General features: G+C 32.2%; 1 long non-coding RNA gene across 1 annotated transcript; it reads left to right on the top strand.

Annotated features, from left to right (window-relative positions):
* Positions 1–2,786: 2,786 nt before the first annotated feature.
* LOC143074866 (uncharacterized) lies at positions 2,787–11,180 on the top strand. Its single transcript, XR_012978136.1, has 3 exons — positions 2,787–2,913; positions 6,290–6,388; positions 11,044–11,180. It is a non-coding gene; the product is annotated as an uncharacterized LOC143074866 (long non-coding RNA).
* The last annotated feature ends 663 nt before the right edge of the window (positions 11,181–11,843 follow it).

The raw sequence follows: 11,843 nt of genomic DNA on the forward strand, positions 1-11,843 counted from the left end.
AGGTAAAGAATTGTCGCATGAAAAAAAATACACGGGAAATGGCAAAGTTCTCGAAGTCTTGTCTGATTAATCAGTTTACAAAAAAAAATGTCCAAGCAAAGGGGGCGTATGCCCCTCTACGCCCCCCTTTTTTGCCCCCACCCTCTGGAACCGCCACTGACAGTGATACTCAAATTGCAGACTCTTATTAGTAATAACAAAAATCTGTGTTTTCTGTGACCTCATTTTGTAAAATATATGTACATGATATTTTATTTATTACACTCTAACTGTCTAACAGTTACATTTAATTATTCTCTGATTTAGAATAATTCTCGTTTGTCAATTTTCCAAACTTCACCATCATGCCCCCTTCAGCACAGTTATTTAATAATGAATGGAACAAAATGTGAATGAGTTATAAATAATAGATAATTGATTGAATATCTGTTATTTAGTTTTTCTTTATTCTCATGATTCTTCTAGAGACACTATATATGCTCTGAGAATAATGATTCTTTATTCTATATTTTTGCTTTTTAACTAACTTTGTTGGTTTTTTGTCCTTATTTAATTCCCCATTCTCGATTCCAGACTAAGTTAACTCTCACATAAATGATATGATATTATACGTAAATGTACGAAAGCTTGGATCCTCGAATACGGAAAACCGGAAATCTTTTCACCGTGGTCGTTTTTGTGTAATATGACGCGAAAGGACGCTCGTCTGCTGATGTTTGAAATGGTCAGACGTTGACACAAAGAACTTTGGTTTTTCAAACAGATGGTTAAAAAAGCTATTGTAAACAGATATACTGAAATGGGTTACATTACCGATTAACTGGAAGAAACCGGAGAACGAAACATACATTTAAAAAAGTCATCGCAACAAAAGTGTATAATCATGCACATTTTTAGGACGATGTTAGACTAGTTTTATACTTTCATGAAAAGATATATAGTCACTTTATCCACGTCATGCATGTAAACCCCGAAAATCAGTCAAAAATTGACAAAAACGGAAGCAAGTAAGCTCGCCCCACTGGCACTGGTAAAACGCCAAACGCCTCACTTTTTTAAATTGCTCCACTCTTTTTTAGGGAGCTCAGTCTCATTCATCTACCATTTGAATTGTATGGGAGAAACGGGAGTGGTTGGGGGTTGGATGAAATTGAAATATCGAGGACGAGTTTTGAGTAAAAATCTAAAAGCCAGGACCCCCCCCCCCCCCCAAAAAAAAAGTAACGACAATGCAGGATAACATTTCCATCATAGCCCCCCCTAAACCCTTGTAATAAATATAATTTGAACTTCAGCTTTTATCCGACAGCTTATATGTCGGATAAAAGCTCTACAGAGCTTAATTATGTTGTATTGTTATATATGTATAACTGACTTTAAATAAATCTTTTATGCTTTTATGCTCATACTTCAATCCCTAATTATACTCCTGCCAACAGTCATGACAGTGGCAACTCACCTTACTTGGGAAAAATCTAAATGAATACAACATCAATATACAGTGCTCTTTAGTCCGAAACTCCACTTTCCTAAACTCTACTTTCCTAAACAAAAATTAGGGACCCAAATTTTTTTACACTATAATTTCACCCCCTTTCTTGCAATTTGAGGCATTAAACATGGAGAAATAGTTTTAAACAGTGCTCCAGCTAGAAATCAAAAGGGGCAGGGTGCCAGTGGAGGGCAGGGCACTTTTTTATGATAGGAAAAGGCACTGCTCATTTCTTTCGTTAACGTTTCTGTGTGTATCACAAGTTCATATTCTTTTTTTTTACTGTATACATGGCATATGTTGTCAATAAAGATGCATAAGGTCTGAGACCGCAATTGTCGTCCCTTGATTTTCGTTATTCACGAATATAGTCCCTAGTGTTGACAGTGGGTTACTTGCCATTAATTTTTATACCCCTTCCAAAACTATTTCTCCATGTTTAATGCCTCAAATTGCAAGAAAGGGGGTGAAATTATAGTGTAAAAAAATTTGGGTCCCTAATTTTTGTTTAGGAAAGTAGAGTTTGGTCCAGCTGAAAAAGGTTTAAAATTAGCACCTCGGAAGCTGTCAAAAGATTTCAAGACGCCCTATATATAAAATTGTCCATATTTTGAGTTAGAGATGATGAAGTTTTCTATAATTTTGATATAATTTGTCCCAAAAGTAGTACAGCACACTGTAAAAATTTCATTGAGAAAGCGCAGGTGGGATTTTAAAAATTATATATATATGTTATAAAGGTCTGCCAACTTGCCCTGCCCTACTTTAAAAAATGAAAACTTATCTACCCAGATTTAAAAAAAAATGTGACTGTCACCAGTAAAACTGCATTTGCAACCGTCAAATCCACAATTGACGGTGACAACTCTTCAACTACGTCTACAGTACTGGTATTCCGATTCTAATTCATAACAAAAAGATATAATACGATGGAGTTTGAAAAAATGTATAAATTTGACATACAAAAAAAATCTGTGAAACTTCATGAATGATTTTCGCGCAAAGACGTCATGGCTAAATATGACTTCATGCAAATGAAAACTGACAAATTGGAGGTTAATAAGTTGCCTCTTCGATTCAAATTTGGATAAAATCACTGTAAAACAGTGAATTGGAGAAGGTGTTGTTCTATTAATGACAACATTGTAGTAAATCGAACCTTTGTTGATCCAATCAATTCAATATTGCGGCCCCCTCCTTAGTTTTGCCTTGTCAACTGGGGAAATGTATGTATTTATTAGAGAATACATTTATTTAACTACTCGTATATGCTTAATATTTTTAGTGATTTGCCAGATAATTGCAAAGAAAACTGTTAATTGTATCATAATATATCTTATAGGTTTTTTAGCCAACTCAAAATCATGCTTCTAGGACCCCCTTGTTGTACTGAGGAAGTGGACCGCTCAAGAAGATGAAAGGTAATGTAAATATAAAAATAAGAAAATGTAGTATGATTGCCAATAAGAAAAGAGAGGAATTTGTAAAAGTGAAAATTCACTTGTTTTCCAATCCTAATACTAATAAAAGTGTCTTATATTGTAATGTTTAAATTACCTAATTATTTAAAAAAAAAAAATTGTTTACACTAATGAGAAAAGACAACTCTCCATCAGAGATCAAATGACTTCAAAGTTAACAACTATAGGTCACCATACATCCTTCAACAATGAGCAAAGCCCATACATTATACCATATATACTGTAAATTCTGAAATATTGTGTGGATTTATTATTGCCACCATTGCCATTTTCAGTGGCAGATCAAGAAATTTTCATAAGTGAGGGCCCACTGACTGCCTAAGAGGGGGCCTGCTCCAGTCATGATTCAGTGATTCCCTATATAATCAACCAAATTTTTCCCAGAAAAAGGGGGCCCTGGCCCCCACCTAAATCCGCCTCTGATTTTTAACCGGATTTTTGTGACAAAAATGTCGGTTATTGATTTGGGGATGTACGGCGGGCGGCCGGGCGGTCGGGCGGGCGGCAATCAAATGTTGTCCGTGCATTAACTCATGAACCGTTCAACCAAAGCTTTTAAAATTTTAATATGTTATTACTGACAACTATACGAAGGTCAAGTTCAATAATGGCGATTTTGACTTTTACCGTTCAGGAGTTAAGGTTCTTGAAAGGCGGCAATCAAATGTTGTCCATGCATTAACTCATGAACCGTTCAACCAAAGCTTTTAAAATTTTAATATGTTATTACTGATAACTATACGAAGGTCAAGTTCAATAATGGCGATTTTGACTTTTACGGTTCAGGAGTTATGGTTCTTGAAAGATTGAAAAATGGAGTTTCCAGTCGTGTCCGTGCATTTATGCATGAACTGTTCTAGCAAAGCTTCCGAAATTTTAACATGCTGTTACTGATGACAAAATGGAGGTCAAGTTCAATAATGACGATTTTGACTTTTACCGTTCAGGAGTTATGGTTCTTGAAAGATTGAAAAATGGTGTTTCCCGTCGTGTCCGTGCATTTTCTCATGAACCATTCAACCAAAGCTTTTGAAATTTTAATATGTTGTTACTGATGACAAAATAGAGGTCAAGTTCCATAATGACGATTTTGACTTTTACTGTTCAGGAGTTATGGTTCTTGAAAGATCGTAAAATGGCGTTTCCATTCACGTTGTTGCATTTACTCATGAACCGTTCAATCTAAGCTTTTCAAATATTATTATTTCAAAATGTTGATACTGATGACAAAATGGAGGTCAAATTTGATATTGATGATTTTCACTTTCACCATTCATCAGTAATGGTTCTTGTGATATTGCCAGGACACAAATAAATGTAAATAAATCCGGTTTGCTGTCGTTGTGACAGCCTCTTGTATCATTTAAGACTTAAATGCAAGTTTAATTTTTAGGATTTTGAGAAAAATCCTGTTAAATTCATAAAAAATATTTCAAAATGCGAGTTTAAATTATTGCCTTTACAACTAAACTCTGTCCCATTTTTGTCAAGCCTTTCGAAAAAGGCAAGACTAAGCAATCCTACATTCCGTCGGTGTCGTCAGCGGCGGCGTCCACACAAATATTCACTCTTGTGGTTAAAGTTTTTGAAATTTTAATAACTTTCTTAAACCATACTGGATTTCTACCAAACTTGACAGAAGCTTGTTTATGATCATAAGATAGTATCCAGAAGTAAATTTTGTGAAAATAAAATTCCATTTTTTTCCGTATTTTACCTATAAACATGATAAATGGACTTAGTTTTTCTGCGGGAAAACATTACATACACTCTGTGGTTAATGTTTTTAAAATTTAAATAACTTTCTTAAACTATCCATGGTTTGTACCAAACTTGGACAGAAGCTTGTTTATGATCATAAGATAGTATCCAGAAGTAAATTTTGTAAAATGACAAATCCATTTTTTCCATATTTTACTTTAAATGGACTTTTTTTCTGCCAGGAAACAACACATTCACTCTGGTTAAATGTTTAAAAATTTTAATAACTTTCTTATACTATTTTTTATTTGTACCAAACTAAGACAGAAGCTTGTTTATGATCAAAAGCTAGTATCTAGAAGGAAATTTTGTTAATATTTTGTACCTGTGTATCTGTATTTTACTTATAAATGGACTTAGTTTTTCTTCCAGTTAACATTACATCCAGTCTGCAGTTAAAGTTTTTAAAACATTTATTAGATTCATAAACTATCCAGGATTTTTTACCAAACTTGGACAGAAGCTTCCTACAATCCAAATATGGTATCAAGCGGAATATTTTTATTGATTTTTTCCCTCATTTTTGTTGATCTTGCAATTTACAGCAAAAGTAGGCAAGACACTGGGTTCCACGGAATCCTTACAAATTTTTAGCAATAATCATGCTAATAAAAACCTCACAACAATTTCTGAATTTACAGTAGTCTGGTATATAAAAAGACCCTAAATGAAAACGAAAAATTTGTAAAACAATTCAAACTGAATTACAGGCTTCTGACATGGGACAGGCACATACTAATTGAAGGATGTGATGGGGCTATTGGGGGCTAGACTATATAGCTAGCAGTTTGTGGTGCCAAACCCACCTAACCTGGTACATGTATATTGATGTGAAAAGGGCTTAACTCACCAGATCTATATACAGTATACAAAAAAGAAATGCATCTAACAAAAACTCACACAAGACATGTTTTTTGACAGTAAATTTATTCACACATTGACATTGGCAAGATACATGTACATTGAAAGGTTGTTCTGTTTGTTAAATGCCTGAAGTACGGATTATTACACAAATGACAACAGGCCCGAGAACACAGTTCTTTCGTAGTGCATTAAATTCAAATTAAAAAAAATCGCGCCTGCTCTTTCTCAAAAAGTTTTTTACAGTGTAGTGTACTACCAGTGAGACAAATAATATCAAAATTATAGAAACTTCTACCAGCTCTAATGTTCACGAGTTTAGTCTTTCCTATATCAAAATGGTGTATTTTAACATGTTTGCCTATTAACTTAAAACAGCAAAACAAAATCTAATAAACATCTGACAGTAATTAATGCCTAGAATCATTTTTTTTAACTGTATACAGTAGAATAGATAAATTAAAACCAGAAAGTTCATACTGTACATATATTTATTAGCTAAGCTGTTGATCTTCTTTCTGTTGTTTGCTTACATGTTCTTTGCATTCACTCAAAAGTAAAAGTACTTATAGTTCTGTAAAGGTATAAATTAGTGAGCATCAGTTCAATATGTTCATACTAATTACTACATCTAGTTTTTGTCTGGACTTCATGGACTTCTTGATTAAATAATTTAGATTTTATTCAATTTTAGCTTGTTACCAAAAGAATGGAAAGTACAGTATTAAAACCACTGGTGAACATGTACTGTACATGTAGGTGTGAATGTCCTGCAAAAAGAACTGATATCAAAGTATGTTCATCTCCAGAATTGCAGTAAATATAAATAATTTGATGCACTCTGTTCTCAAGTATAATTGTACATGTACACTTGCTTATTTTTCTCTCTTTCCAATGTCAAGTCGGGGGTTAAGAAATTTTGTTATAGCTCACTAGACCAGGGCTAATTGGTAGCAGGATTTTACTAGCCCTGTTGGAAGAGCTGCTAGCCCAACAAAACTGACCTGCTGGCCCGAGTATGACTTACAAATTCAAAGTTTGCTGCAAAATACAATGAATTCTATAAACTTTACAATTTTTATCCGTTGTACAGTAATTTTTAGCTAATTGGATAATCAAAACTATGTCAGCAAAAAAATATCCCATTAGCAGATATATTCAATTCGTTGATACATGTGATAATTGAATATTCCTTGACTATTCTGTAATAATGAGTTGACCAAATCCCTATATGGTACAACTCTTGACCACTGCTATAGTATATTGGTATATAAAAGGATTGGGGTGATTTTTATCAAATACATCATTACGTTTGTGTATTAAAAAGAATTATGAAATGCTCATATTTGTTTTCAGTTTTAAAAATTCTCTTTATTAAAATAAATCAAATGACCTCAAATATTTATGTGAATAAATATCACCATCCATAGTTTGTGTCTTTTATAATTGTTTTATAAAGGAAGTACAGTAATATATAAAACGTATACATTTATCACGGGTAAGCTAATTGTGGGCTATAAATTGACTACAAACTGGGCATGAGTCTCTAAACTGAAATAGTATTTGTTAGAAATTTTATTTCTTTAAAATCGAATTCATTTGAATATCAATGAAGATAATCGCTAAGATAGAACATGTAGAATGGTGATGAGGGGATTTTCCACTTTCTATTTTGAAAACGCCAAGAATTTTTTGTTTCTAGTCCGTCGGGCATATTAAGTTACAAGTTTTGGTTGCCTGAGGCCCAAACGCTGTAGTCCCGGGCGTCGGGCTAGTGGATTTTTAAACCCCTGCTTGAAGTATGCTTCAAGGCATCCTTACCCTGATCCCCTCCTGCTCCATACACACACACTCAGAAGTTCAATTAATCAGCATTTACATTGTATATTACAAACCTACCTAGTCAGACTGGCCTATACAATGTATATATTATGAATTGACAAATTTTTTGTTCTTGTTTTGAATACATAAAATATATGCCACTGGACATAGTTTCCGTACAATAACTTTAGTTTAAGTAAATGGATCTCTATCTCTATGAAATTTAAATACAAGGTTTGAACCCACAAAAGGAAGATTGGGATTGATTTTGGAGTTATGGTCCCAACAGTTTAGGAACAAGGAGCCCAAAAGGGGTCAAAATAAGTATTTTCCTAGGTTCCAGACAATTACTTGTGTATAAGTGTATGGATCTTTCTGAAATTGTACCACAAGGACTTGAAGGTTCCATACCAAAAAAAAAAGAAGGTTGGGATTGATTTTGGGGGTTATCATGGTTATGGCACAAACTGTTTATGAATTAGGGGCCAAAAACAATACTTCTCAAATACTTTGTATAAGTTGCTTATTTCTAGACCAATTTCAATGGGGTTTTATTCTTGAATTCTTGGGGTTCTTTAATATGCTGAATCAAACCCTGTATTAAGTTTTTTTTAATTTGGTCCCCGTTTTTATAAATATTTACGTTCTTATATTGGTATCACGTTGTCGGCTATATAAAATGTACAATATATACAATGCAATATTCACTTAACTACCAACTGATAAATTAAAGCAATCTTCACCATTCAGTGATTACAAGCACTCTGATTACCATTCTAGGGTTATGTTCCTTTACAAGTGGAAAAATTGAAGAATTTTTAAGTTTCTGTTCTTTTAACTTAAGTTTGTCTCAACTAAATTTAATGAAATGTGTGCTTATTACCTCTAAACTCAGTTTAAGTTTAATTTTTGGCAACTTCACTTTTACAGTTCTTGAGTTATGTCCCTTTATAACGTTATATGCTAGCAGGGGCATCATCTGTGTCCTTTTGGACACATTCCCTATTTATTTTTTTAGAAGTTACTATTAATTCTAACCATGACTGTATAAATAAATTTGGTGTATTTACTGTCTTCTGATTGGTTAAAATTATTAGTTTTATTTTCAATGTTGTCAATTTTGATGGAGACACGCCCACTCTGGCGTTGTGTATTCATACGCCAACATATGTGTGTACATTGTTATTGTTAATATATATAATATAAAAAGTTCGTTGAGCCTTATTTTTGATAGAAATTTATTTATAATGAATGGCAATAACTTATTTTGATTTTATTGAACCATAAAACTAATTTTTGACTCTTGACATTTTACATAATCCGCTTCGCGGATTATTCAATGTGAAGAGTCAAAAATTAGTTTTATGGTTCAATAAATTCAAAATAAATAATAGCCATTCATTAAATGACATTTTATATTTTAATATTTTATGATGTATTTAAATGAGTAGTTATTGTTGCAAACTCCATTAGAATTTTGAATTGAGATCATTTTTGGAATAAGAGAAAGGGGGACGTGGAAAAAAAATTTGGGTGGGGGTCATTTTAGATTTCAGAATTTAAAAAGAAAATTTCTTCAAATATTTTTTCTTTGAGAGGATTAATATTCAACAGCAAAGTAAATTGCTCAAAAGCAAAAAAAAAAAAAAAATTAAGTTCATTAGACCACATTTATTCTGTGTCAGAAACCTATGATGTGTCAACTGTTTAATCACAATCCAAATTCAGAGCTGTATTCAGCTTGAATGTTGTGTCCATACTTGCCTCAACCTTCAGGGTTCGACCTCTGCAGTCGTATAAAGCTGCACCCTGTGGAGTATCTGGTTAAATTGGTCGCCATTTAGGTCCAAATGCCATACATATTATATACACAGGTAATGTGTAGTACACATGCATGAATAGAGTTAGTTTTCATTATTTAAAAAAAGAGGAAAATATGTAGTATCATTGCCAATGAGACAACTATTCATCAGGTCAAAATGACTGAATGTTAGCAACTAAGGCCACAATTAAAAATATTTCAGTTTGCCCAAACCCGACCCATGTTGACTGGGTGTGGGTAGGTAGGTAGGCAAATTCTTTTTTTTTTTTTTTTTATCCGAATTTGCATGAAAATATTAAAAGATCTTAAAACAGTATATCTTTTTTTTCTCTGTCAAACCTTTGTAGAGACAACCAAAAGCCATGAATTTAAAACCTCTATAAATGAATTAGTCTACTATATGATTTGTATCCTGATATGTTTATAACCCTGACAATTACTAACTGTGTGAAAGGGCTGTTGGATTTGTGAAGTGATTTTCAACAGTTCCATCAACACGATGTTTGTGTAAAAAAAATATCAGCTGATTATGTAATGATTAAATTTGTTTGCAGTTTTTAAATCCTATTTCTATTAAAATAGATTAAATGTCCTAAAATATTTATATGAATTATTATCTACCATCCTTAGTTTGTGTCTTTTTTATGTTTTGAAAACAAATTTATATTTTACATTATCACACAGGTAAACTAATTTGGCTATAAATAGACCAAAGCATGTTCTGTAGAATCTCCAAACTAAAAACGTATTTGTTATAATTTTATTTTCTTTAAATAATCAAGTTTAAATTTTTGAAAATAATCATTATTGATAAAATATAATTGCATAAAGTTAACGTTTTCTGAAGACTTTATTTTTAGGTCATGGTTCTAGAGGCTTCCTCACAAGTTGTATAAAAATCCAATATGGCGTCCATAACATGTTTTTACTTTTGCATATGCGAAAAAATATTTCTGACAAAAGTCAGATTTCTCTTGTCAAAAGGGATTTATATTTATATTGCAATAAATTATTCAGAAGGATCTACATTCAGTTAAGATTATATTTCTGATTCTGTGAGCAATTATAGTTTTATCAAATTCTCCCAAACAGCAACGTGCTGACTGTCTAATGAGACTTGTAAATTTGAACTATTTGAATAAAAGGGCATCTAATTTACATGATAAAGGAAGATTATAATTAAAGACAACAATTTATCAAGAAATAATTCCTTTTTATTCAGTAAAAACAAAATCTTCTTGCATGATTGTAAATTCGCAACTTCCGGGTCCATTTCTTGTCAGAATAACTTTGAAAATATTTGATTGCACATGGTTTTGAACAAATCTACCTGAATATTCTTATCAGATATTCGATAACACGATGAAATTAACATTGAGCATATAGGTAAGGGTTTGGTAGTACAAACAACTACAGCGTAAAAAAACTGTGCCACTTCACATGTTTTACTTCTTTACGTTCGTTAAATCAGAAGATAAAAACAGAGAACATCGAATATCGATTAACTGCGTCTCTTATACGCTTTCTTTTAATCTTATTCACAGTTACTTTCAAACGCAAAGATGACAAATATTAAGTTTCGTACGATGACGGAGCGGACCCAAAATAAATCCAAAAAAAAAAAAAATCTTCCAAAAAACGTCAAAAAAAGAATTTAAGTCGGCGGGTTTATTTTGGGTCGGTCGCGTTTGGGCAAACATACAATCTTTTTATTTTGGCCTAAAGATACAAAAATAAACAGAGTTTTTCATTCATTTAATTAAAAGCATTCACATAAGTATATTTTTTTACATTTTCTATTATAGGTAATGAGATGTAGTAAAGAAGAAACAATGAGATGGAGTTTAGGAATGAATTATAAAGAATGAACATGATGAAAGAAGGAACATAGCCAAAAAGATACTGAAATAAAAATAAATAAATACATTTGTTAATACATAAATTTGTATGTTTTTAATTAGCACAGATCAACCAATATGACATTTGATAGTGATATTAGATATTCACATTTAGGACATATAAGAAGATGTGCTATGAGTGCCAATGAGACAACTCTCTATCCAAGTCACAATATAGTTCAAGATACAGTCCTCAATACGAAGTGTAGAGTTATATAAGATAACTGGTACAGATGATTGCCAATGATACAACTCAAGTGAATATTAGTAATTCTATGGCCTTGAAATGGGAGTAAAAACCAACTTATTAGCAAGCTATGATGGACCAGTTTATAGAATTTATAAATTCTTTCAACCTTATTAATCATTTTGTTATTCGACTTACAAGTTCAAGGTACATAGACAGCTAGATGTATTTCTTGCATGCTTGATTATAATTCTGTTGATAATGATTTTGTGAGAAATTTTGCTTCTCAAAAGTTGCTTGGACATGGCTATGAGTAAGTCAAATGAAAGTCAGCTTTCAAGAAATTTCAAGGTCGCCATAATGTCTGACAGTTAAAATGATTGTCAGTGCTTTAGAAATTATATCTCATATTTTCCATGTGTTGTTCAAGTACATGGCATGCTATATACAGTGTCTAAAACTTAACTTGTACTTTAAAAGTATGCTTTCTATTGAATAGATATGTAATTTCATATTTACT

Source organism: Mytilus galloprovincialis, chromosome 5 (assembly GCF_965363235.1).
Source record: "Mytilus galloprovincialis chromosome 5, xbMytGall1.hap1.1, whole genome shotgun sequence".
Classification (NCBI taxonomy): Eukaryota; Metazoa; Mollusca; class Bivalvia; order Mytilida; family Mytilidae; genus Mytilus; species Mytilus galloprovincialis.